This window comes from Motacilla alba, chromosome 4, assembly GCF_015832195.1.
Source record: "Motacilla alba alba isolate MOTALB_02 chromosome 4, Motacilla_alba_V1.0_pri, whole genome shotgun sequence".
NCBI lineage: Eukaryota > Metazoa > Chordata > Aves > Passeriformes > Motacillidae > Motacilla > Motacilla alba.
Window position 1 is genome coordinate 72,189,493 of NC_052019.1, and position 27,954 is coordinate 72,217,446.

Below are 27,954 nucleotides of genomic sequence, written 5' to 3' on the forward strand. Positions count from 1 at the left end.
TATTGGACTCTTTGTGGCCTGATCCCGATGCGCTCTGTGTCTTGTTTCAGCCAGAATAATTGCTGCAGTTTGGGGAGTTCAGCCCAGCAGAGCTGCGGGCTCCGACAGAGAAACAAGACCCTATTCAGGGAGAGCACTGGAACGACTGCTCCGTGGCCAGTGTGCTCCTTCCCATGAATAAGGGGACAAAAGTCTGGGGCTAATGAGAAGCACGACGTTGGAGTGTTTGTTTTAAAGACAGTGGCTCATTCTGCAGGCTGTGCTCTGGAGGCAAGGGAAATTCTGTCTGGGGTCAGGAGCCTCCCAAAGGAAGGGGCTCCCGTTTGCCCTGAGTGTGTAGCTCCTCCCAGCAGAGGTGACAGTGCATGAACCTGCTCTGGAGTCCATGGAAATCACTGGGAGCCTCTCCGCATCATGGAATGTGCTGTGATGGGACAAGCACAACGCTTGGCTGAGCTGTGTGGGAGGATCTACTTGGAGACTTCATGGGGGACGCAAGGGGTGCAGGGCTTGCCTTAAGGCTCTGTTGGAAAGCATTCCCAGCTCACATCCACTGAGAGAGTGGAGGGATGATCTGTACAGAGCTCTGTAGAAAGCTCCTCAGGGATCAGATGAGAATAGTCCTGGACATCCTGGGGGGGGGGGGGGGGGGGGGGGGGCAGATAAGAAGTAGTTCTGTAGTTCTTTACCATAATTAGGGTTCAGAACTATGAAACCCAGAGCCTGTCAGGGTAATATGTGGCATGGCCTAGAAATGCAAAGGATTGGGTTTGGGGAGTTGTGGGGTTTGGGTTCCATTGCTTTGGGAAAATACCTAGGCTTTTTTCTATTTTTTTCCCCTTGGTGCTTCATCAGACCTTTATTTCATTTTTTGGCTGATGGAAAATAGTGTGCCAGCCAGCAGCAGAGGTGAGTGACAGGACTCTCTGTCCAGAGCCCGCTCTGTGCAGGGAAAACAATTCCTTGGGAAGCTGTCCCTGCCCTGGCGTTGGTTCTGTGCAGTCTCCCCACTCCGCACAGCCGCCTCTCCTCCCACCCATGCCAGCGAGGAGGCTCCTGCACGGGGGCTCGGGCAACTGCGAGCATTCACTGCAACACCCAGACCAGGGGCTATTTATATTCCAAATCCCATTTTTCAGCACTGTCAATTTTTCCCTTACGGGCAAACGAAAAGACAGTTAAAGGGACTTTTGGTGACATCGCCCCTGTTTAATGAAGCTTGGAGTTATGGGCAAGTGACTCGAAGTGCCGTTATTATCTGCATGAGCGGGCGAGGCCGAGGGTCCAGCGGTGTGCACAGAGCTCCCACAAATGTGCACATTGATCATGGCTAATCAGAGCGCCCGGGTCAGGGGGGCTGCAGGCATGGAGAGTGCTGAGAAAGCTGACAAATGAAGCAGCAGAGCTTTGGGTTAATGCGATATTCAGACAGAATGAGCTATTCAGTTTCTTAGGAGCTTGCCACTTTTCTTTTCCTTTGACATTTTGCTGGAGACTGCAATGGGGAGACAGGGGGAGAGTGAGAGTGCATGAGAGAGCAGTGTCCTAACTGGGGGGGACAGGAGGAAGTCCTTCAAGTGGCTCTAAAGAGCAGAAGGGAAAGGCATGAGGGAGTGCAGTTCTTCTCCTCACTTTGCCACTGCTTTGCACTCTAATTTTAGAGTAGAACACTTTTTAGTTGGTTTTTTTCAAAAGGTGATTCTACTTTGGAACCTTTGTAATTTCTGCAACCATCTGTTACTCTGCAAAAAGCCTGATCAGGCTGGAGTGTAGCTACAGAGGAGATGTGTGGGGTACTTCTCAGGCCAGAGCTGTGCTCTCCCCAGGGCTGAGTTCAGCACTGTAAGAGGTGGGGAGCTGTGTGTGATGCTGATATGGTTGATTGGTTGGTTGTTTTTTCAGAACCCCTGCACTGAAGGCTGCAGGCAAAACGTGTGTGTCAGAAGCAGCATTATTGCCTTACTTGGGCTTCTCATGACTTTGTGGTTTCTTAATAATAAATGCCTCACCTGAGGGCTTCTAAATATCTGTTAAAAATTCCCTGTATTAGCTTTGCATGCTGGAAACCCAGCTAGTAAGGCACGACAATTGTGCTTTAAGTAGCATAAATGGCATCTGCCTGCTCCTGTGCGGAACTGTACAGACCAGACCACAGGTCTGGAGGTTTGCTCCTGTCACCCCTGCAGGGCAGCAGGGGGGCTGGAGGTCCCTGCTGTCAGCTCTAGGCTCTCGCCGCAGGAGTGGTCAGGTTATAGTACAGTGGAGGCTGGTGTACTCTAAAGTAGCACCTCATGCTCCAGGGAACTCTTAGCAAGAGCCTGCCTGGAAGTGAACAGCTGGAGAGATTTACTTGGTGCTCTCTAGGTTAGAGGGACATAATGCTCCAAGGAGTGAGAGAGGTTTGAGGAATGCAGGGTCAGAGCTCCTGGAAGACCTTTGCTGATTCAGTAATCCTGTGGGCGCGCAGTGCTGAGCTCAGCTCCTGGGAGGAGACTGGCCCAGGAGAGCCGGAGATCCTGGCAAGTGCTGCAAAGCTTCCCAGGGAAAGTGCAGTAAAGGACCACACACTTGGGCCTGACAGCTTGGGCCACCTCTTCTCTGGGCAGGTATTGATCAGGAAATCATCCTTGAAAAATTAATCATATTTTGCCTTTTTAGTGGAGTTTCATGCCTCTCAGATAACTTTGGTTTCTCATGTTTTACTTTGGTTCTCCCTTCTGTCCCCTAAGCATTTTCTTCTTGGAAAATCTGGAAGTTATTTTTTCCTAACTTGCCGTTACTCAAGCATTTACGGGGGCTCTGAAATGGTTTTGCTCTTCCATCCCAGATGCAAATAACTCAAATAACTGTGAGTGCCCCAGCAGGACATTGCAGGGCATGACCAGGAGAGAGTGTGAGGTGGGCAAGAAGAAAACCGTGTCATACGTGCACTGCAGGGAACAAGGAATTTGCTTTTCAGGCTGCACTCTGGGACAGCGTCACAATGAAGTTGGAAGGAGAAAGGCAGAGTGAGAGGAGGAGAGGAAGCACATGGCTGTTTGCCTGGTACTTTTGGAGCGCATGACAGCTCAGGTGAGAGCAGCCTGGTAGTGTCACCAGGCTGGAGGCTGCGGCCTCTAAAGCTTGGGACAGCGCAGCTCACGTGGAGCCGACAGGAATGCGTGAGAGCAACAATGCATAACATAGCATTGAAAGCCCTGGATTTCTTTTCCCCCACACACTGCAAAAAGCACAGCAGATGGAAGGAACACCTTGGGGAAACAGTCACGGAGCTGGGGCTCAGGACATGGGAATTCAGCCACTGAGGTGGTACAAGACCAGGGATAAGCAGATGATCTGCCTCTCCTTTGTTTTGCAGATAATTTCAAGATGTTTTTCTTTCTCCCCGTCTGTTTTAGTCTCAGTTCTTCAGGGCTGGCACAGTTTCATATTATCTCCCTTTTAGAGAGGGGCTTTCTTCCAGCACGAACCTGTCCTGAAGTACAGAAGAACAATACTGACTATTTGTTAATTCTGCCAACAGCAGAATTATTTAATCTTCCCCTGCTCTAACCAGTCCTGCAGTCTGCTGCTGCCTGCCCTGTGAGGTACTTGGCAACATTCTTCTACAACAAGCTCTCTCTCCTCATCAAGCTTCTGTCTCAGAGATGCATGTGAAGCATTTCAGTTTTTTCACCTTTTAATCAGATGCCTGACCTGCTCTGAACAGTTCTCAGCTTATGACCTCTTCCCAATAAACAAGTTTCAAACAAGCTGCCACATCAGATTTTGTGCAGGAACGACTGTGAGACAGCAAGGAGAGCTGATCATGCCAAATAGCGCTCTTTGGGCCAGACCTCGCTCTCCTTCCCCGCAGGAATTAATTTACATTTTTGGAAAGGCACAGCCATCTCACTGAAAAGAAATTATATAATTTCTCCAGCACCGAGAGATTTCCTGTTCTGTGGAGAATGGAGTGTATTTAATTATGCAGAATATTTCTAGTGAGTTGTCCTGGAATGAACACTGTCCAGGGCATTTGGTTCTGCTGGAATTACGCGTGATTTCAGATGTGAAGGAAACACCACAGCCACCTGGGCCACAGGTCCTTTGGTCAAGGAGAGTGTCAGAAGCCCCCTGCCACTCTGCCAGCGCTGTAATGCTGGAGTCTCACAGTGAGGCAGGGTGCAAGTCCTGCTGGGGAGCTCGGTAGCTTAGAGCTGGGTCTTGGTGTTGAAAGGTCTCAGTGTTGAAATTGTTTTGGTTCAGGTTTCTTTTTCCTCTCCTTTGTTCCTTTAATCATAATAATCAGCCGAAGTGAAAGAGTGAAGAAAATGGTGATTTTCTTTTTGTGAACTCAGTTATTCTGACCAAAACTGTTACCATCTTTGGGACACTTGCTGGCAGCTTCAACAAGAGACACTGAAGTGAATGATTGGGTGAGTGAATGATTGGGTGACACGCACTCTATGGGCAATGGGTGCAAATGCAGGTACACAGACAGGATCCTGCGCCCAGCGTTCCCTCCTCAGCCCCAGTCTCTGTTTCCAATAACTCCTTTCACTGCTGCTGAATACACATTGCCCCATTTTCCCTGGCAAAGGAGGGAAGCATCCTGAGGCTTTGCAGTTGCTGTTCTCTGCAAGAGTGATGTGCCCGAACAAGGCACCTGGGAGCCAGCCTGGGGCAAGATGTTGTAAATATTGTCCACCAGAAGCCCAGTTCCCAGGTGTTTGAACACAGGCACTTGCCTGGAGTGTTCTCTACTTGCTGAGCTTGCCACTGTGTGAGTACCTGCATTGCCTTAGCCAGGGAAGGGCAGGAATACTGGAAGGATATGGGATTATCTCCAGGTGTGTCACGGCTGGGTGTTGGCATCACTGTGCACCTGGGCTCTGCTCTGTGCACACTGCAGGGATCCGTGACAAACAGTGACAAGGCTTTATCCCTCAGCTCGATAACCCAGTCTCCAGGACACCGTTGTTAGCTGATAAATACGGTTTTTCAAACTTCATTTCCTATGGCTCCGTTCCCTCATGTTTTTGAGAGAGGTGTTCAAACTGGTTTAGCCCTGAGGTGCCATCACAAATGTTGTCAAGCAAGTGAGGTAATTGTCCTTGTGTAGCCGTGGCCTCGATGGCACGTGGCCCTTGTCCACTGGTGACAGTCAGCGCCAAGAAACACGGCTTTGCTTGCCTTCTCGCCCCTTTAGATTGGAAAACCTTCTCAGGTGATTGGTAATAGCTGAACTTGGACCTTTCCTCTGGTTCCTTCATTGAGGAAGTCAGAAGAGTGAAAATGTGATTTTTCAGTGAGTACATTTGGTCCTGGTTTGTCCTGTGTGGAGGCGGCTGTGGAAGTTGGAGTGCATCCTATGACTTCTGGGCAGTACCTTGTAGGACAGCCAGCAAACAGGCAGAGGGAAAGGAGGAGTTGTGTATAGTGTAAAGTGGAGAGAGGACCAGCGTGGGCAAATTCTCCCTGCTCCAGCACTCCTATTTTGGCAAGTTTCTGGGGAGGAGGGAGTCTGCAACCTTCACATAATACTCAACACACTCAGGCTCTCCAGACACTCCACGGTCACAATAAAATTCTAAACACAACTTGATTTTTTAAATCAGCCATGAGTACTTGGTGGGTGGGTCTTGAACATCTTAGGCTGTGTTTGCTGTTGGCAAGAGTAGTATAGGATAAAACAATTCTTTCAGACTTCACAGGGTTTAAGAAGACTTGGTCTGTAGTGTCCCTTCCCTGGACTTGTGAGTTTAAAAGGGGGAAAATGCTTCAAACCATCTTCCCCCTGAGTCATAAATATTTTTCCCATCACTTCAGTGTCATAATCTCTCAATCTTTCTCTCAAGAGAAATAATATTCAGCAGTGAAAGCCAGGGCCAAGCCCTTTGCTGAGAGGTCAGGGACTGTAAGAGCAGCATCCCTTGAAACAGGATCTGAGGCAGGAGACCAGGATACAGCAGTGTTTGCTTGTTTGCTCAGTTTTCTTTTTTATTTTTTTTTTGTGTGAAATGGCTTGGCACCAGTTTATACTTCATGTGAAATACTTACTGTTGTCTTAACTGCAGGAATTTTAAAAGCTTGATCAGAAATATGATCTCTCTAGTTTGTATGCATACTTTCCAGTAACCCAATTAAACCCCAGCTGCTATGCAGGAGAGAGTGAGGGTGAGTCAGATCCTTTTTCCAAGCACTGTTCTTTATAGATTGCTCTTGTGCCCTCTTTGACTGATCAGAATTTAATTACATTGAAGGAAAATTTAAAAAAATCTAATACTTTGTTTGGGGATGGAAAAATCTAAGAATTCTTATGGTTTCCCAAAAATGTTTAGGACCCAATCTTGCTCTCAGCTGATGGAACAGCAGTTTTGGTGTGCAGTTCAATGGGGCTCCAAGCTCTACCCCTCTTCCTCCCCTTTCCTCAGGTAACGATGGAAGTTAGCTGGAAACCTGATTGTCAGCTGGCCAAAGGAAGTAAACTCCTCCGAGTCTTTTGATTGTACAGCTTGTGACTCTTCAAATCCCTGGACTGCAAGACTCTAATGATTTTCCAAAGGTATTTTGAATAACTATTTAATTCTAGCATTAAAACCCGAACTTGTTGGTCAAGTGAAGTATTAGTTCATGTAAGATTAACATGTTCATCTTGATTTTTTTTTTTTAATTTTTAAAATATTTGGAAAGGATTAGGCAGTGGGCATTGGAATGTCTGGAATGCACAGTTGAAACTACATCATATGGCATTAGTGCTCAAGTCTCAATCCTAATTCTGATGATTTTAATAAAGGGAATTCACGCTGTCACTTCTATCCTTTAAGGAAAATCCTGGATAATTTTTAAGGTGAGAAAACAATCTCCTGATAAAATTTAAGGCTGCTTCATTGCAGTGAATGCAAAGCAGACTTGATCTACATAACGAGGATATAATGCCAGCTATGTAAATTCAGCCTTTGTGGTCAGCCTGCAGGATGGGATAAGGCTCAGAGAAATGCCTCGGCAGAGGGGGCTGCTGTGCTTTGAGACTTGGGGGTTCTTGGCCAGCCTTGGATTGACATTCCCTGTGCTGCTCTTTTCCCCCAGATAATCTGCAGGGTGTCACCTGGGCTTTTTAAACAGAAAGCACTTGGGAGGATCAAAAAGCCAAGGTGACAAACAGTGCGTTTGACGTAATGGGCCCTAAATTAGAAAGCTTACTCCAGAGGTGAACATGTCAGATTAGGGGTTCAGAGGTGAAATAGCCGGTGGAGCTGATGACATTGCTCACAAGAACCCCCCGCACAGCACGCGGTGCCGCCGTGTCCATCCCTTGCCTTGACTCCGCTGGTCTCGGCATGCCCGCTGCTGTCTGCGTTTTCCACCAGCCCTGGCACCCCTGCTGCTGCCAGAGCGCCCCGCAGTCTGTCGCACAGCTTGGCTCGTGCCGCCTCGGCCAGGCACGCCCTGACCTCCGTCATCCGCTCCTCTCACAAGTTCTGGATGTGCGCTGGCTCCTGAGAGCGTTCTGCTCCCGAGCCCCGGTGCCCATGCAGCAGCTCCAGGCACGGAAGCGGCGCCGTGGGCCCATTGGGAGCCGCTGGCACCTGGCACCCGTGGCCGAGGGCCTGCACTTGGCACCCCCTGGCACCCGGCACGGCTCATCTGAGCACTGTGCACCCCTGTGCCATTCCAGGAAATGTCTCTGTATGCTGGAACTGCACGCTGCTGCCAGCCTGCTGTGACGCTGCCAGCCTGTGGGAGGTCACCTCTGCTGTGGAAGCACTTGGTGTCTTTATCATGGCCTTCACTTGAAATGGGACACTCCGATTAGGTGTTAGAAAATGGTTTTTCACTGTTTGGGTGCTCAGGCACTGGAATAGGTTGCCCAGGGAGGCGATGGACTCACCATCCCTGTAGGTGTTCAAGAAGCATCTGGATCTGGCGCTGGGTGATGTGGTTCAGTGGTTCAGTGTGGAAACCCAGGGCACAGGGAATATTTCTTTGTCTGCTCTGGGGTGCCCTGAGCCCCAGGGGAGCAGTGACTTTGACCCTCATTCATGGAGAAAGTTTCCTAGACTTCAAGAGGGACTAGAATCCACAAAAGTGTGAAATAGATTATAGAGAGTAGTATAGGTGCATCACTTGGTGAGAAATTTAGGTTTGGGGATTTTAGTATGTTGTGGATGGCAACAAGATGGAGGGCACAGGGTGTTGCTCTGGGTTTCTTCTTCATGCTTCTTCTTCCTTCTTCATGGGTTTGGGTGGCATTTTGTAATTGGGTAGAACAGTCTGCATTGCAGGTTTTTTGGGATCAGTTATTGGGTTAAAAGGGAGAATAATCTAGGTGCCAGTTCTTAATTGGATAGTTTAGTCTTAAAAGACCTTGTGACAAGAGATTGTTGGCCATTTTGTGCCTTCTAATGGAAGGCTGCAGAACTCACAGCAGTGAGGCTGTTTCACTGATTAGAAATAATAAACACTTGAGTCTGAACATGAGCTACCATCTCAGGTGCCTTCAGTGCAGACCCAGAGAAGCCCCCAGCTGGTACCGCCACAGTTTAGGGGTTACAGTGGCAGTGCTGCGCTGGTGGTTGGACTTGGTGGTCTCACAGGTCCCTTCCAGCCTTGGCGGTTCTGGGGTTCAGTGACTGTATCTCTTGCTCAGTCCTTTTCCTGAGCCCTTTTGGGAGGGTTCTCCTGCCCGAGGGCAGTGGAGAACCTCGCAGGGCAGGAAGCTGCGGCAGCGTGGACAGCACAAGGCAGCAGTGCCGTGTCCTGGGGCGGGAGCGTGTCCCACCCAGCCTGCCACCAGCAGCTTGTCCTCAAGCACTCGGCCAGAGGCTGGCTCAGCTCCTGCAGCAGAAGCCTGTCCTGGATCCTGATATTCCTTACTTGAATGTTTGGCTTACAGCACTGGCAGGGTCACTTTACAAATGCTTTTTTAAATAAGCAGTGCAGGAGATACATTTCAATCGCTTGAAATGCTGTTTGTGACAACAAAAATGCCCCTTTCCCATGGTTCTGGTCTCTTTTATTAGTGAAATTTTAAGATTGGCAAATATCGAGAATTTCCTCAATATTAAAATTGGATAAATACGTAGTAGTTTCTTGCCTCCTAATTGATGCATAATGTTTTGCTATTTAGATCCGTTCATGAATCCAGGCCTTAGAGCTTCAAGCCATCCTTAGGCTTCCCTTGTGTCAGTTTCCTTACTGCCTTCACTTGGTTTATTGATCCGAATCAATCTGCCATGCGCTAGTTCGCTTGTAGTCTCACCTGTTAGGATGAGGAGAACGCTGGGATTTTGTCCCGACGTTTCCTGCCCGGGCACTGGGCGCCCTTCGCGCCGGGAGTGACCAGCAGGGGGCGCCTCCCACCCGCTCGTGAGTTGGGGCGCTCGCGGGCCCCTCACGTGGCCCTCGCGCCTGCCTCACGCGGCCCTTGCGCACGCCTCACGTGGCCCTCGCGCCTGCCTCACGCGGCCGCGGCGCGTGCGGCTCCCCTCACGACGCGGCGGGAAAGTCCCCCCCCTCAGGACTGAGCGGCTCCCCTCAGGACTGAGCGGCGGGAAAGTCCCCCCCCTCAGGACTGAGCGGCTCCCCTCAGGACTGAGCGGCGGGAAAGTCCCCCCCCGTCAGGACTGAGCGGCTCCCCTCAGGACTGAGCGGCGGGAAAGTGCCCCCCCCGTCAGGACTGAGCGGCTCCCCTCAGGAGCGAGCGGCTCCCCTCAGGACTGAGCGGCGGGAAAGTGCCCCCCTCAGGACTGAGCCGCTCCCCTTAGGGCGCGGCGGGAGGCGCTGGTCCCACACATCCCGTCATCCCTGCGACTCTGGCTAGATTCTGTCGGTAAGAAGGCTTTACTTGCTCGAGAGGCGATTTTTTCCCCCCGGCATTTCGGGCTGCCGAAAGGTGCCTGGCCAGGGGTTGCGGGTGCCCTCGGGATGGGAGTGCGGGTCGCAGTTCTTTAAGCCCAAGTGATAGTACCCTTCCTGCTGCTCCCAGTCTCACAGGCTGGGTTTGAGGGAAACGGGTTTTGGCTGTGTTGGGAAACTGGTGGGTTTGTGTCCAAAGGGCAGCACAAGGGTTGCAGGCTCTGTCCTAGGCTGGAAGCATGTCTCACTGTCTAGCTGGGAAAAAAAGCATTTATGTCCTCTGGAGTCACTTTCAAAGCAGTTGAATTTTGTCCTGTATTGTGTGAAGAGGTTGAACTCTCAGTTTCTGGACTAGTATGTTTTTTGTTTGTATTTATCTGTTGCGCTTTCGGTGACCTTTGTGTTAAAGAACATTTCCTCTAATGTGCTCTTTCAGATATTTCTGCGTTACTAAGTAGATTTTTCTCTTATTATTTGTTCCATTTGTCAATAGTATGTGTGTCAGAGTCCCGGGAAGGGTTTTCTACTCTGTGTTCTATTCCAGTGTTACTGTTTGTTAAGACCGTGGTGACTCAGTGATACTAATTTGGAGCAAGTGTGTGTAGTAACATATTAACGCTACATTAAATCTACCGGGTTTGCAACTATCTAAATAGGTTTCATAGACAATTCATTGTTCAGTGCTCTCTGAAGAAAGGGGGCAGTTCATGCCTCTTTTGTTGGTGGATATACAAATTGTGGAGGCTCTTGGGCTTTTTTGGTTCTGGTTTGTTTTTGGGCGGGGCTTGGTTTCTTAGTTTGGTTTTGTTTGTATTGTTTGTTTGTTGAATTGGTTTGTTTTGGTTTGGTTTTGGGTTTGTTTTTTCTTAATGTGGCTTTATCCTTTCCTTGTGGTTCCTCAGCTGCAGATGGATTAATGCATTCAGCGGCGGTCGGGTAGCGGAGTGCGTGTGCCGTGTTTTGTGTCACCCGTTGCCCTGGGCTGTGCCGCAGTGGGTGCCTTTGGTGGCGATCCTGGGGGTGAGGGAGCGGTGCCGCAGGGGGTGAGGGCTCCCCCGGCTGCCCTGAGCTCGTGTAAGGGCAATTACGCCAAGGGATGCCCCTGCGAGAGCCATCCATCCCAGGCCATTTGCAGGTGTCCCTGCTTGTTGCAGTATGTGTCACGTACTCTAACCAGCTCTGAGTGCAGAGGTTAAAAACCAGCTCGTAACTGAGAACGACATTTCTCTTACCTGTGCCACGACTTGGTTTCAAGGAGGATCGATAGCTTTAAAAATGTGAGGGTTTACTAAACAAAAACACCAAAACCCTACATCAGGAAAACATCAAACCTGCAAAAAAACCCCCACAAACAACAGAACCTACCTTTACCCTGAAAGTACAGCATCTGGTTCTAGGTGTTTGTAGTTTCCAAGGATGATGCTTTGCGCGCTCTCAGGTCTTTAAAAAGAATTGGTTTCTGGCTGACACTGACAGGAGCAAATGTTTGGAGTTTGTTGGTTTCGTTTTGACTTGTTAGTTTCTGGTTTATTTCTTGTTTGTTTGGTGGGACCCAGCACAAAAAAAGAAATTGGAGCCCGGGGAGTGCAGGGCTTTTGGGTGATCCTGAGTAAAAGAAGCCGGTGCAAGTTGTAACGTCTGTAACAAGCTCTTCTGCTAAAGCCTGGGAAACAGTTGCACCTGTTCCTCAAAGGGCGGGCCTTCAGCTGGAAAGGTTCTTTTGCTGTCTCAGTGTCTCCACCTAAGGAATGTTTGGGGTCCGGTAAGAGTCACGGTATTGGGAAGGGGTTGCAGCGCTGCTTCTCTACTGGTAGGGAAGCAGGGGCCTGGGGAGACAGACAGCAGCATGTTTTGATACTGAGCTTTGGAGCAAGGAAATAATTATGACTTTATCAGTTAAGTGTCAGTCATTCTGTCTCTCGCTGTTTTGACGTGTTCAATTCTAGTGACTGGTGGTAAAAGAGATGAGAGTGTTAGGGGGGTTTGAAGGGAAAATTTTAATGGAGGGAAGCAAGGGGAGAAAAAAACCTGTCGAAGACAATTTCTGGCAGGCGGTTGGGTTCCTGGTGCAGACAGATTGGCTGATGTTGATTGTTGACAGCTTCTGCAGCTTGCTAATTACAACTGTAAAAAATTCAGGTGAATGACAGGAACTTGAAATGTTAATTCTGCTTTTATTATTTTGCAGCTGCAACTGTTAGTTGGCTCTTGCTGTAATTGATGGACACTGCCAGTTGCTTAGACAGATGGGAATTAATACCAGTGTTCCCATTAGAACTCACCATCACAGTCACGCTGGCTTTGCACTGGGTTGATGTGTGCAAGAGAGTGCGTGTGGAAGGAGCAAGCGTGGTTCCGGCCTGCAGTACTTGCCCTCCAGGGTGTTGGAGCCATCCATCCAGCACAGAGCAGATGAGCTGCTTGCCAGGTTAGTACATGCAAAAACAGGCCCTCTGTTAGCCCTGAACTTCTGGAAAAGGTTACATGTTGATAAATGCTGCCGTAATAGCATGGGTGTCTTAAGACTTGTGTTAAGTTGTTCTGATTGTTCCTCATCAGAAATGCAGCTGTCATCTTGGCTGGTGTCTCCTGCTGGTAGTCACCTGCACACCATGTGAATTGGGAACTAAAATGCTGGTTGAAAGCAAAATGCTAGAGGTAGGGTAAGTAAAGCAGTTAATAATGTCAAGTAGTAGAGGAAAGTAGCAACGGGTCAGGGTTTTTCCAAAGCAGACGTGTAATCTTCTAGGTGGAAGAAACGATTAAGAGAGTTAGAGTTGTTTGACTGATCTGCCAGTGGGCCTGCTTTCCATACGGGTAATAGCCTGGTCTCTGAGTATGGATTTGCTTCGGCCTTGCAGGGTTGGGTTGCTGAGGGAAGGAGTGGCTCAGTTTGTCCCTCTGGGGACTTGTTCCTTTGCAGAGGTTCAGTCTGTGGGAGTGAAGCAAGTCACACATGCAAAGAGCCCTTCATATGGGGAGGGAGCAGCGGAAGTGTCGGTCCAGGTTACTGAAACCTTGGCTGGTTTTTGACCAGCAAGGTGAGTTCATAAATTCCAAATCCTCAAATTCTTGCTCTTTTTTTTTTTTTTTTTCCTAGCAGTTTGCAGAACACATGGCTTTGAGGTGGTGTGGAAAATGCTTCTTTCCTGGATGCTGAGAGGCTGTGGTGAGTGGGACTCTCATCCCCAGAGGCGTTTGTGAGCTGTATTTACAGGTAGGCTGACAGAACACACAGCAGCTCAGCTGGAGGTGCCGGTGTCCCTGCGTGCTGGTTTGTTGGTTCCATGCAGGGCAGGTCACACACACACAGTGCCCTCTCCTCCTCCCGAGTCTCCTGCCGTCAAATCCATGCGTGCTGCTCAGACCCAGCAGGTCCGGCTGCTTGCTCAGCCTAGGGGCTGAGGTGTGAGCAGTGCATGGGAGCCCCTCCCCAAACCCAGCCGCCGAGCTGTGGTGTGCGTGGCCGTGCGCTCGCACGCAGCACAGGAGATGTTTGACGCTCAAGGTAGGAGCGTGCTGCCCACTGCTATGCCAATTACTGGATATTAATGGCAGGATAGCATGCATATGCCTAAACTGGGAAGCAGAAGGTTAATAGACGAACAGCACCAGAAGATCCCATTTATCAGTTTCTATTTATCTCTCCTTGGGAGGTGGCAGGTTTACAGTAAATACCTTCTGTCCTCCTAATTTCCTAATGATGGGGATAATGATGGAGAATGGTGAAGTCATTAACTGGGACAGCCTCTGTGCATCACTCTGTCAACCACATCTCTCCAAGACCTGCAATGAAAAGTGATAGGCCCCAGCTGTTCACCAGATTCTGTTCCCTTCCCCCTTCCCCATGCTCAACCCCAATTGCAAGCTTAGCAATTCAAAAACAAGGGGAAAAAATGAGACCCAAGACCTGAATGACACATGCCAGTCCCTTTTTATGCTCTGGCAATGATAGCCTAGTGCCCTGCACTTGGGTGTGGGTTGGCCCCTATTCCAATGCTCCCAGTTAAATGCAGGTGTGCGGTTCTGGAGGGAGGAGTATGGGCTGGTATGAGTGGAAGCCGGAAGAAGATTGTGCTTCTGGAGCAGAGGCCCTGGGTTTCCTTAGTCCTGCCTCCCATTCTTGCCTTCTGTGGAAGAACCTGTTCAATGCCTGTAAAAACGGCGCCAGTTCTGTGTGTCTGACTCTTGTGTCCTGGGGTACTGATGGATTTTGGGGCTCACCAATGGTCGTGTGGAACTGTGGGGAGCACAGGGGGTGGGCTCTGTTTCTAGATCCCACTGCTTCAAGTTCACAGGACAGAGAAGTGTTCCTGAAAGATGAACAGAGGATCAAATGAAGACGCTCGTAAGTAAATTATTGCTTTGAAAAGATTGTCTTTTTTTTCCCACTATGACATTTCTGTGTAAGTGACTCTTGAGGCTTTTTATATTTGTTTCACATTTGGACAGTGGCTGGGAGTTGATGACTGTGTTCAGGGAGTTAAGAGTGGTTTGCCATTTATAGCAGCCATGTGTTCATCCAGTGAGGGCCTGTGATTATGGCCAGCCCTATTTTGAGCAGGCTGTGGCCAGGAGCACCATGTGGCAGAGCCACCCAGCCATCCTGTGGGTGGTGCTTTTTGGTCGTGGCTGCCACGTGCTGTGCCTGGGAGTCTGACCTTCTGCCTGGGTGTGCTCTGAAAAGAGAGGCCTGCCTGAAGTGAGGTTTTCCTGTGCATCCACCGTGTGCTGGGCTCATAAAAGAACTCTGGAGCTGTGGGAGCTTTGTGTTAGAAGGGTTCATTAACTTTCAAATGTTTCAATTGAGAAATTTCAGAGCTCTTAGCATAGGCCAGGGTGGCCAGCTCAGCCAAGAGTGTCCCCTGACAGTCAGGTACAGATGTGATTGCTAGTCAGAGCACCGTAAGAAACCTAATAGTGTCCCAGCAAATGTCATACTTGAGCTGGAAAGGATTAAACCAGATAGCCCGGAGAGGCTGTAAATAATTTTTATTGGGCTTTAAGAACTAGGGAGACAAGAGGAGCCTTTGCCTTGTAGCTTGCAAAGAATTGTGCCTGCAGGGTTGCGGAGTGTGTGCAGTGGTGAAAGAAAGGGTTCTGGGACTGGTCTTAATCTGAGCAGGTGCTTTCTCAAGTGCCTCGGGCTAGGATAGATGGTGATGGTACAAAGGGGTGTTCTTCTGACTGATATCTCTGGTGTCTGAGCTCTGAGACATGAGAAATGAAAGGCAACAGAAGACTTTACTGTTTGGGGCTTGTGATGTTAGCTAGTTAGTACGTGAGACAAATGGAGTGTAAGTGTTCCCTAAACACTTCCTTCTCCTTTGTTTTCAAATTCTAGATGCTTTTCTCTACTATTTAAACCTACTGAGTTGGTTTTTTGGTTTTCTTTTTTTAAACTCATGCTAATCTTTTAGCTGTATGCTGCGGAGTCTTCTCCCAAGGGAGGGGAGTTGAGTTAAACACCTCTGGTATCACTTGGTTAATAACTTTGTGCCTCCAATCACAAATTGTGAGGCTGGGGAAAGAGGAGTTTGATGTCATGTGTGATCATTCAGGCCCCTCTGTTTAACCGTGTTAGCTTGGCACTGGCTTAGGGGCTGATGTTTGGCCCTAAGTCTGTCATCCACCTTTGTTGTAGACGTGGGAGGAGGTGCCAGTTCAGTGAATTCCAGCCACTCCTAGGACAAGCTGCAGGGGCTCTTGGATGGTTTTTCAGTGTTGTGACCCTTGCTGGGTTGCTTTCTGGCCAGCTGGCCTTGCCTGGGTTCTCCTCAAGTAAAGGCTAGCCCAGTGCTCGCAGTGAGGCCGAGCCTTGTGGATTGCAACCCTCTTGTGTTGCAATGGTTCCTGTAGGAGCTCCTAGTCAAAAGTTAGCGTATTGTTGGTTTTTAATGTCTTAACTTGTTCTGGTCTGTCTGTTGAAAGCCCAGTGGTCCAAGGGTGAACTCTGTGCTTTCGTTTCTGTGGCCAGCCTGTGTGCTTTTGACAGCTCAAGCTTGGCACAAACCAGGCTGAATAGAACATGTGATATTACACAGCTGTTGGCTTCTAAATAAGGGAAATCATATTAGTACCTCCATAAGCAGTCTGTACGGTGATTTCAGGAAAGCATGAGGTGGCTGTTCTCGCTGGGAAGAAAGAGCTGATAGATCTTAAACATAAACTAACTGTAGGGAAGACTTAATAGCCTAGTAAGGAGGAAAGTTTTGCTTCCTTGAGTAATGTTTGGTGGGGAAAATAAAGGCAGGACCAATCGCCTATCACTGTGGAAATTTGTTTGGGTAGGACAATATCTACAGCACCAAATCTTGAGGAGGATGGCTGCTGTTAGAAGTATTGCTGGTCAAGTGAAAGAAATGTCACTGGAGCATTGTAATAGCTATCTGAAATAATTTTCTCAATTATGTGTAACATACAGCAGTCGATGACTTAAAACATTATCCTATGTGACAGGACAAAGGCAGCAAAAATGTTAGATTTAAGACGATTTTTAAAGGTGCAGGATGTACATGCTAACCCTCTGGCTATTGAGGGTTGAAAGGAAGCAGGAGTGGCTGTTGGCAGTGAGCATTTAGCTCTTTACGACTTGCCTGACTACGTCTGGTTCTGGCTGCTGCACACAGCTATGGCTTCCAGAGGGAAGGGTAGCAGTGCTTCTGCAGGACATTATGGATAAACCTAATGTTTTGCATGGATTTCAGTGGACTCTGGTTTCCAGAAGATTGGTGTAAAAGGAAGCTGTCAGTGGTGTTTTGCTTGAGTAACTAAGTTGTTTCTGCTTTTGCTGGACGAGGTACTGAAGTTTGGATTCAGTAGGAGGCACATGCTCCAAGTGGCAGTGCTCACTGGGGCTGCTCTGCACTACTCAAATAAGGGAGAGCTCATGGATGGCTGTGGAGAAATGTGAAATAAAGGCAGGGGGCTGTTAAATAAGATGATGATGGCTGTTTTAAGGAGAAGGCAGCTGGGTATCCAGTGTATCCCACTGACTGCCTCAGCTCAAAAGCCATGTCGAGTGCTACATTTGCTATGGCACTAGCGTGTTTAAAGGGAATTCCAAGAGCTCTAGAGGGTCCTGGCCATCCACCACTTCTCTCTTCCAGAAGAGCTGTTGTGATTTGTCTTGATATGAAAGAACCTTCTACTCGCTGGTCTCAGAACCTGCACGGTATGAATCTGCCCCTGCTGCCCTCGATACTGACTCCTGCAAGTCCTGTGGTAAAGAGTTACTAACATCCGGTAAAGAGCTAGGCTTTCGCTAAGTTGTATTTCCTTTGTAATTTTTACCTTTGTGATATGATATTTTCCTTATTCTGCGTGCGTCTTTCCCCTTCCCGTCATTGCTGCTGCTAGCAGAGGAAACCTCTGCAGTTCTGTCCTGCTCCCATTTGTCAGATAAACCATCCATGATAGAGGGAGCTCAAAGCTCAACGGACTGTGCATGCAGCGTTGTTGGGGTAATCACTGTAAGAAGTGGGCAACACTGTGGTGCAGAGCTCTGCCTGTCTGTTCCCAGGGCTCTCAGTCATGGAGTGTGTGCTCACATACTCCATCAGCTGCTGTTGGCTTGCCTGCCTACACAGGCTAAATGTAAGGCCTCCACTGAACATTTCTGTCACTTTTGCTGTTCTGGCCACTTTGCTTAATCAAAGAGCTGGAAGGAAAGCTCTCATTAGAGAGGCTTCCTCAGTTGTACAAAAGCCTCTGCTTGGCTAATTGAGGCTTTAGAGAGCTCGTGGTTCTGGTTGGGGTTGGTCTGCTTGATGTGATCTGGGCCTGAGGCAGAATGAAGCAAGCAGACTTAAATGATGTCTGAGCTAACGTGATGGCTGGAGATGAACAGGGTTGTGTTCTGTTAAGGCTGTTGCTGAGAGACTACAGAGTTTCTTGCTGAAGCAGTAAACTGCTGGAATGTGTTGTGGCTGGAGAGGTAGTTGGGAATATGTAGGTGATAGTGGGAGTCTGCATAGGGTGAGTTGATCACTTTCTGCTTCCGTGTTCAGTGGTTGGAGCCCAGGCTCGTCATATAACATGTTGGAGGAAATAAGGGTGCAAGGCAAGCTGGGCTGCAGAGGAGTCTGAATGGAGGAAGCAGGTCAATGCCAGGGAAAAAGGTGTAAAGGATAGGGGGACAGAGCTAAGGACTCTAGCTAATATATCTGTAGTCCTCGAGGCTCTTATGCTTCTGGAGCAGTGCAGCCTAGTCCATTTTGTACGGACTAGACTAAAATACAGACTCTGTATTTTATTAAATTTTTTTGCGCAGTACTTGATCCTAAAAGTTGCCACCTGAGAATGAGTGAAGAAGGGGAGTTATTCCAAGGGGCTTGTTTTGAATTAGATCAATAGAACTTTTGGCCTTAATAGTTGGTGTCCTAGGACGAGCTGAAAAAGAGCACTTGCTCTTTCAGGATATGGGAATTCTTCCTCTGTGGTTAGTGATTTGAGTGAATCGCACCCGAGCAGGGTTCCTCTGCTGTGGGCCAAAGGCAATGGTCTTAATGGCCATGCAAAATGTGGAGTTGCCAGGCTTGCTTTGGAGGGCCCTGGCTTGTAAGTGGGTGTGCCCTGGATGTTCTGGGTGGTGAAGCAGTGGAAGAGCAGGAGGCTGAAGGTCACATGTTCAGCTGCTGGTGCTGAAAGCCAATCTCCATCCCAGGCAGAGTGTCTGAGCAGAGGTTTCAGACCGTTCAGTTGCCTTCTGCAGCTTTTGGAGGATTGTCTTGCCAAGGATCAAGCTGTGCTTGAAAGAGTTGGAGGGAGCAGTTGCTGCTGTTTGGCAAGCGTTGATCCTGGTGCCTGGGCAGGAAGGCTCCCTGCTGTCTGAGCTGTCTCTGGTCATGTGGCAGGGTCCTCCTTTCCTGTGGGAAAGAAAATGGACCAGCTACTAAGTGCCTAGAATTAGAAATTAAGCTGCCCAGAGTAAGGATGCAACCAGTGCAGGTCAGTTACTGAGCAGGGTAAAGACGGAACGCATTTCCAAGTGGAGATGGAGGGAAGGAGAAAGGGGAAGGGTCAGTGGGGTGCCCATTGGATCTTTACCAAATTCCCATGCAGTATTCCTCATTGGGCAGGCCTTGTTAGATGTGTCTCAGTAGGTCTGGCCTGTCGGGAATCAGCGCAGAGACAAAGGGACAGATGAGGAAAGGAGACAGGATATACAGGAATGTACATGATGTCACCCAAGGGACATGTTAACTGTGAGTTTCTTTGTTACCAGTTTGATGGTGTATTAGTGCCTGACCTTGCGGTGAGGATTTGGCCATTCCCTCCTCCTCCCAATTTCTTTTGCTGTTTGCTTTTTATCTTCTTGCGAAGCAATAAAGATGCTGAAATACGGAGAGTTCCTATGGGAGTTGAACTCTTCAGATACAGCATTGCTCTGTGAAGAGAGATGCAGGAAGTTGTGAGGGTAGGAATGTGGAGGTTTGTCAGGAAAGCTTGGGCGAGGAGCTGAGATGACTGTGAGACAGCACAGTTGGGAACAGCGCTGGGTAGTTGCCTTGCTCATGTTGTGTCACAATCTTCCCACGCCATGACAGGTTCCAAATGTGTGACAGAACTGTGCCTAAGACTGAAGGATTCTCTGTCATACATCTGCTGTCTGTCTCCCACATACGGAGGGGACAGGGACCTTTGTTTTGGTGGTAGAGGATCCTCAGGCGAGCTGTCTGTACTGATCTGAACATATGATTTGGTGTGCCAGAGATGAAGGTGTGGCTGAGCCGTGAGGCAGCTGGGAGGGCTCCGGGGAGCCAAGTGCAGGTTTGCTGTACGGTGTGACTTGGCTGAGTGATGGCTTGTCAGGCAGGGGTGAAGTCTGGATGAGTGCGGAATAGAAACTTTGGGGTGGTTGTTAAACACACGAAAGCCATCCTTAGCTCATGTAGTCCCAGAGGTGCACGTTGTTAAGGGACTGGCCGTGTGTCCTGAATGACTGTCCCTGCTTTATTCTGTGTCCCTTGACAAGGTGTGTGCTGCTGGTTTCTGTCAGAGTGTGCTGGGCTGGGTGGTTCTTGGGTGTGGGCTGCAGCAGATGTTCTTCTGAAAGAAGCTACTGCAGAAATGGTGTAAAACAAAGGGAGCTTAAAATTCTTCAAAGTACATCGATGACTTCTTACTGACTGAGCTACATTTGCCTGGCTCACTGGTTGTCGAAAGCAAGCAGAGGAAGCTCTTTGGGCTTTAGAGAAGAGAGGCAGATGACTTTTCCCTGACTTTCAAGGATCCTGGGCCCATGGCAGTGGTAAATCAAGGTGGTCTCTGCAAGGCAGAGCAGGGTAGTGGAGTTAATGGATCACTGTGGCAGTATGCAGAAGCTCATAAATATATTGGAGCTAGCCATGGATGAAATGTGTCATGTTTTGATTCCCTAAATGACTCTGAAAAGCTTGATTCAAGACTTTGCTCTTAGATTGTAGTTATGGCTTTGTCCCCAGCTTTGCAGTAGTCTTTCACTGCTCACCTTTCTGATAAGAGCTGTCTTTTCCCTAGAATAAGTGATCTGTAGCCCCATGAGCCCCAGAGGAGTAGGTGTGGCCAGGTCTGTCCACGGAGTCCTGCTCTGTCATAGACATCACATGCTCTTGGTGGATTATGTGGGTGTACTGGGTGCAGCTTTGTGTATTCCTTGTTACCCAAACACTTGTTCAGAGCCTGGCAATCTCCAAAGGAGCAGGCTGCACTAATCACGGCTGTGGGAAGGTGAGGAAGCTGTGTGCAGTATTGGGTTGGTCTGGATGGAGCTGCCGTTGTTAGTTGTTGATGTTTCTCTCATGTCTAAGTGAGACTTTTGTACCTAGAGTAGGACGTGGTCTGTCCTTCGTGAAGCCTGTGTGCACCCTGCACCTGTGGTGCTTTCAAACCAGAAAAAGGGTATGTGATGGTTTTGTATCGTGCTGCCAACAGGAAGGAAAATAGTGTTTTAAATGACAGCCATTAAATCCACTAAGGAGACAATTTATCATGGCTGTGGAGTCATCTTTCCTGTCATCTGGGGCTTTGAAAAGGTGCTAATGGTAATGCTTGCTTAAAATATGTTTCATGTTCCTAGGGACGTTTGGGATTTTTTTTCCCCGGCTGGAGATCTCTGTGTTACAAAGGTACACTGGAATTTAACATAGGATTAGCTGACTGCTCTTAATAAGACTTGCCTCTGGCATTTGAGTGTATGCTTATGTAAGTAACTATATATACTGAAAGTGAGGGTGTGTAATGAATTATGGACAGCCTCAATAGCAAACCGACCAAGGCTGTGTAGAAGTGACAAAGTGGAGAAAACAACTAATGAAACAAACAAACAAAAAAACCCTAAATAATCACCTTCTGGGCCGAGATTGTTTGTTTTTCTATGGATATTAATTGAACTGGAATAAGTATAGTGGGTTTGGAAGGAGGTGAATTCTCCATCCAAGGTAGACAAGAGAAGGTTTAGTGCAAGACATGTTTAATAAAGAAAGATATTTCAGAAACTCCTTGAGGCCCAAACTGTGAGATTGAGCATAGGAGTTAAAATCCTGATCCATATCAACCCGTGGAGTTACTTTTGTGTAGGAGAGTATTCAACCCTTATATACCTGGAAGTTACTTAGGTCAGGAAGAAAAAGTGAGGGTCAGAACTTTTTGAGCTCTATCTGAATATGCCCAAGCCAAAGCATGTGTCAGCCTCTGTGTATCTCACAGGGAGCTGGAGTGTGACCTGAAGGATCGGACCTGGCCTATCCTTAGATTTTGCACCTGCTCTGTGATGAGGTAAAGCAGCAGTGCTGGTGCGTGGTCCATGTATTGGTCAGGAGTTTTCAGCTCCCCATGAATGCCTTTGGAGCTCAGTGCAGCTGAGTTTGCATCGTTGTAAATTAAGCTCCTGCTGAGGTCAGAGGGCAGGAGCTAATCTGTAAATGAACATTCCTCAAACTCTAGTTATGCATTGGACCTTTGAGATCAGCTCTAACAAGCGTAATGCAAACTGGATTAGTTTGTTGTATGCCACTGGGAAATTAAATGTGTCTTCCAAGTTCTTGTCACTTAAAATTTGCTGTGACATTTACTCTGTTTGACAAAATGCAGGAAAAAGAGGTTCCAATTAACCAGGACATCAAATGGTGTGGATGGTGCAGTTTATTTTGGAGGCACGATACTCAAAAGGTCAGTCTCTCAGTCAGCTGACCTCAGTTGTTTGTAGCGTTGGCTGTGGCTAATGAGTACTCAGCTCAGTCCATAATGGGAGCTTTATGGAGGACAAATCCAGATAATGGGTGCGTGTGGGCAAACTGGCTTTTTCTGATAGCTGTGTGCTGGGGGCGGGGGGGATGTGCAAAGTCTCTCTAACATCGAGAAGAAGGGACTGAATGCAGAGTTTAAGAGCCAAGAATGTCGCCATGAAGTCAATACCCTCACACCTGAGCAGAAATTATTGCTTAGTGCTTCTGGTTGGGCTTGTGAACAGCGCAGAGCCATGTGTAACAGGATGGTGGTTTCAAGCCGGAGCAGAGCGGTAGTTCCTTGGGTATGGTAAATGGAAATGTATTGCTGCGTCCACACAGAGCAGTCAGTGCTGATGACAGCCTGGAGGGAAGGTGGCCAAGTCTCCTGGTAGGCTGTTGTTTTTCAGCTGCTTTAAATGTTGATATCCATCAGTTGCAAGTAACTCATCACTTGTACTAGAGTTCATGGCAGCTGCTGGCCCTTTATGTGGGCTGTTTCCAGTGTCGGCACTGGGCTGTAGTATATCAGCCTGAAAAAATGTACAGTTTGAAAATTAGGCTTTTGGGCAGAGCTTCTTAAATGATGCTGGATTTGCACCAAATTGACCCCCAGGAAACTGTTAACATTAAGCTGGCCAGGCACCTTCCCTTTCTGCTCAAAGCTTTGGGTGTTTGGGTTAAAAATGTGTCATTTTTCTGTGTCCCAGCAGAACCACGTTTTACCTAAGTTTTTAAAAGCGCTGCAGCATGGTTTTTGTCTTCTGCTGTTAAGTGAAGCCTGATAGGGCAATGCTGACTGGCAAGTGGCAGCTCGTGGAGGTGGTCAGCCTTAATGTAGCCCATAGATTTGAACAGCACTGGTGCTGGCCATGTGCTTGGGAATGCCCATTTGAAAGAAATTAAAAATAATTTAATATGCTGCTGAGATCTCTCTGAATGTTACTTATTTAAGAGGTAAGAATATTTAGCATTCTTTGGTAAATACTTCTGCTTCTTAATACTGTGTTTGTTTTCCTTCATTGAACTAGATTCCATGTATGCACTGTTTCAGAGGAGTGTCCAGCAAATACCTGGGATATACTGTGCTGTGAGCAAGGCAACCTCTAGGATTTACCTTGTCTGCTTTCCACTGGGCTCTGTTGAATTCAGTGGGACTGGGAATGCAACTTCCACTGGAGTTGGGAGAGGGGAGGAAACAGTGAGAGTAAGAGGGCTGGGAGAAAGCTTGCACTACTGTAAGTTGCTGGCAGTAGGGTCACAGGAGAGAGCAAGAAGTTGCCTTGAATTTCTGGAGGAAATAAGAACTTGGAATGGTGGATTGTGATACTGTCAGGCTTTTGGCTGAAGCAGACTTCCTGAGGCACAGTGCGAAAGAAATAATTTCTCAAATTAAATAGAACTCCCTGCATAATTGAAGTCATAGCAACAAAATGACCTCACTGCAACTTTACTCCCCCCTCCTTGTAGTTGTTTCTTTAATTTCGTACAATATGTTATTCTTGTTGTTTGGAATCGTGGGGAGGAGGGAGAGAGGGAAAACCAACCTGTGTAAAAATTAGCTTTGAGTTATTCCATCTGTGGACTCTTAATTTTGTCATGAAAACAGAGAAGCCTGGCAGGAAGCGAGCTTGTGACTGGCTCCATGTATCCTCTTGTCTGGAGCTGGGTAAGAAGTGTGGCATTTAGAATGAAAGCAAAAGCTTCATTTCTGGAACTCTGAGTGTTTGCCCAATTCTTTGACCATCTGTTTTTGTTGACAACCACCTCTTTGTGTTGTGCCAAAGTTATTTTGGCTTTTATAATTTGTAGATGCATGTGCGTGTGTGTATATGGTGGAGTGGTTGTGTGTGTCTGCGTGTGGATCATTAGGTTGCTGCTGACTGGGTCAGACTGGGGAAAGTGGGATGTGTAGAAGCAGGTATTCTGTGAGGATTGAATTACCAGGAGAAATACAGTTGAGTAATCCTGGCTTCTCTTAGAGACACTTGAGTCCTATCTGTGTTACCCTGTCAAAAGCTGCCAGCTTCTAGTGGCTGTCCTTAAGTAACTTTGGTTGCGTCACAGCCATTTAGAGTAGGCAAGTACTTTCCTCAGAAATGAATGCTGGGGTGAGCAGTCCTGATGGAGAGCCCGGCAGTTGACTGCAGGTGGATAGCAGCTGGGTCCCTGTGCTCCGTGGTGCTGGCACGGAGGTGCTCAACCACCTTAGCCTCTCTTGAGCTGTGCTGCTGTTCCGTTCTTGCTGTCTCTTAGGGGGCAGTTACTCATTCCCTGCATCCTTCATATAATTTTATCCCCAACCAGTATGGAATGGATATGCGCGCGAGCAGCTAATGTTGAGAACTCTGTTGTAGAACTGCAAAAGGACTTGAAAATTCAGCCTCAAAACTTGGCATGAGACATCTTTTTGAGCATGTGTGTGTTTCTAAACCTGTGTTTTCTCTACCTTGAATAAAATGTCTTTGTTTTCTTCTGAAAGCTGTGTAGGGAAGCTGAGTGCTTTCTGTGCTTTCCACACTGAGTTTTTCCTGCAGTGCCTTCTGAACTCTTGTTGGCATGAGGGTAGGCCAGAGTAACATCTACAGCCCATGACAGCAGCAAAATGAGGCTAACAAATATCCTTCTGAGGATGCAGCGTGACAGCTTCATCCATCCCGCTGCATTTGCATCGGGAGTGCGGAATGGCTGCGTGTCATGGGCCACTGCCACTGCACACAGTCATTTATTTAATAACTCGTGCACAGGCATTAAAGGGGAGCCTGCAAGACATCAGTGTGGTGGAGACAAATAAGAAATTAAGAGATGGCAGCATTTAGAAAAGTTTAGTTTGTGCTGTTCCATCATGGTAACTTTCTGTTCAGCAGTGCTTCAGGTATAAAGTGAATGGGGTTTTTATGGGCAGTAGCAAGGCCTGCACTGTGGCGTGGCACGGTGGCTTCCCTGTGTTTTTTGCTATGCTGTGAGTTTGCGGGTGGCCTCTTCCAAAGATAAGCTTTTTCTCTTGCAATATCAAGTGTTAGAGTTAATTATGCAGCTTGCACGAGATGCTTCTGGCGTGTGAACCAGGTAGATTAAAACTGCTTCAAATCTGGATGATTGCTTATTTTTCTCCAGAGCATCATTAATTCATGTGAAATTGAGTCTCTTTGTTAATCAGGATTTTTCTAGGAATACCAAGTGCTACAATTCTATCCTGGGGAGAACTGGTTTAAAGTGGAGTGCCTTGAAATTCAGCTTTTTAAATACTTACCTAGAGAGATAAATGGAGAAACTGAAACACATGGAATAGGTAGTCACTTCAGAAAAGCTGTTTGTAAGCATAAAATGGTAATCTTTCTGTCACTTTAGATGCCTTTTCAGGGATTGCCTTCCAGTCCTGTGTTTCTGTGTGCAAGTGAGGTGTCTGGGGTCTTTGAGATGTGTTGACTTGTGCAGATGCTTCTGGTGAGTGCTGGTTCGGTTGGCTATGAACGTGTTGCCTCAGAAACCAAACTGAAGTTATACTAAGTAGAACAGGACTGAATTTGGGTGAGGACAGTATGTCATGCTGAAAAAAGGGAACAGCGAAGGTTCTGTGCATGTACAAATAGATGGTGTTGTTTCTGTGAAAAATACAAAGCAGGTTTTTAAATGGCAGAGTCCAGATGAAAAACTCCTAAACCCTGTGCAGGCACTTAAAATGGATGTTTTTTGCTGCAGTGGGAAGAAAGAGTCCTTCATTTTTCTCATTGGTGGGAGCCCATTTTTAACAGTGTAAAAAAAATATCATGTTGTCTGCTGTAGGAGTAAGTCATCAGATTAACGAGAGAGGAACACCAGAGGTTGTCAGTCCCCCTTAGCATCAGCCGTGTCTTCCTCACAGCCAGGCTAGTTCTAACCCTTCAGTTCTTGTTTGCAGAACTCACTGTGTGCAAGGAATGTCTCTTGGGTAGCTTTGCTTAATAGCAGTTAAGAATCAAGGGCCTTGGAAGTGTAGCGTTCAAAGCATTTCTGTTCTCAGAAGGCTGGAGAAAAAGATGTTTGAAAAATAAAAAATGCCAAGGGTAGAACGTGCATGGAAGGCTAGAAAAAAGGCTCAGGCAAGAGGGATGACTGTTCTGTTGTGTTCTCACTGACCTAGCACCCTGTATTTCCTATGTTGTTGTTAGTAATATTGCTGCCGCTGCAGTAGAGGATGGCTGCAGAGGTTATGAATGCCTGCCTGGTAGGGGAGCGAGTGTCTCAGTCTTGTCTAGAAACTGGGGTAACTCAGCAGCTGTATGTGTGTGCAGCTGGAGAGAAAGTGGAGCTCTTGGGCCAGGTGTGGGGAAAAGTCACCTGTCTGTGCATGTCAGACACCCGAGGTGGGTTCTGCTGTTGGCCTGTTGCTGAACAATGGCACGTTGAGAGCTGAACTGCAGTGTTCTGTCTATCTGCAGTCACTTGCTTGGGCTGCTTGGAAGCACTGACGTGAAGAAAAACAGGCAAGTGGTATTGGCCACTTGTGCCCTCTCCATACCTGGAACACATGGGTCATAGAGAGCCTGTCCTGCAGCTCTGGGAACCCATACTTAGCCATTACTCAAGCTCTCTGTAGGTATAAATGAATGCCACCTCATGGATTTCAGTGCCATTAACATCCGTGAAAGCAAGCGGAGGTGCCAGAGTCCGAGAGGGCATGTAACAAAACCAAAAGGTTCCTGTGGATTTGCATGTAGTATTGTGGTGTTGCCTTCTGGTGATATTTAGAGAAGACTGATGTTTAGGACCTCCTGTGTTTTCTAGATGGCTAAATAATTAAAAAAAGAAATACCAGAAGAACGAAAAAGGCACCATATACTTGACGGACAAGGAAAAGCCTGTACTTGAAACAAAGCTATGTGTAAATTCGGAGTTCTGCTCACTAGACTAAAAGTACATTTATCTTGCAGTGGCAGATGGTTTCCAGAGTTGATTTCAAAGCAGAGAGCAGTGCAGAGGGAAAGGATGAGGACTGTCTTCCCATCAGTCGGGGGCGATGGGTGGTGATCCAGTTTAGCGCTGGTACACAGGACCTGCTTCTCTGACTGCTCATTTGTAGTTTTGTGGTACCCTGTTTTCCAGGCTGTTATTTTGGGCAAGATGTCTAGTTTTCAGCATTGTCATGAGACCTCTGGTAACAGCTGAACACAGCTGATACCTTACTACTGCTGTCGCTACATGGAACTAATAAATACCTAGTTTGAAAAGCACACGGATTCAGTGAGGTATGAGTTGCTTTCATAAGATGTGGTGGACTCTTGAAGGGCTTTTTTTATGGCTGTTGGGATGTGTTTGATGTTAGGGCTCCAGCTTACCTAGCAGCTGCAGTCTCGAATGTGGAATATTTCAGATCTTGATGGGTTGGTTTGTTTCTCAGTTGCTGTTCAGACTCCTTCCCATGGCTGGAGTGGGTGGAAAACCAGGCCTTTTTCCCTCACTGATATTGGCACCTACCCAGACTTTCCAAAGTTGGTGGCAGAACCCAATGCAAAATACTGAAGTTGTCTAAGTTCTTTGGAGGTATGTGGTACCGTCCCTTGTCAGGAGTTTAAAGTGCAGAAAACTCTGCTTTGAAGAAGGGTGGGCTGAAATACCCTCCTGAGCTTCATTTCAGCTGTAATTCTTTGGATTTATTAGTCTAATTTGAAGTATTCTTTGTCACTAAGGAAGTATTGTAGACTGTTGCTAATTCTGGCTGGAAAGCTTGTTTTGGTCAGCAGAAATCTTGTCTGGCATTTGCTAGATGCTTGGTGGTGAATGGGGGAGGCTGATTCTTTATCAAGGAAGACTTCAGGACTTGAAATCCAAACCCCAGTTTCTTCCAGAAGGAATGGAATCATCTAAAGTGTGTGATGACCTTGATAATTTTGATGAGAATTCTACATTACAACTGTCTGCTCTTGTT

General features: G+C 47.6%; 1 long non-coding RNA gene across 1 annotated transcript; it reads left to right on the forward strand.

The window, feature by feature from the left end:
* The first annotated feature begins 5,444 nt into the window (after positions 1-5,444).
* On the forward strand, positions 5,445-27,954 carry LOC119700987. The gene is made up of 3 exons (XR_005256969.1): positions 5,445-6,547; positions 12,029-12,268; positions 12,944-27,954. It is a non-coding gene; the product is annotated as an uncharacterized LOC119700987 (long non-coding RNA).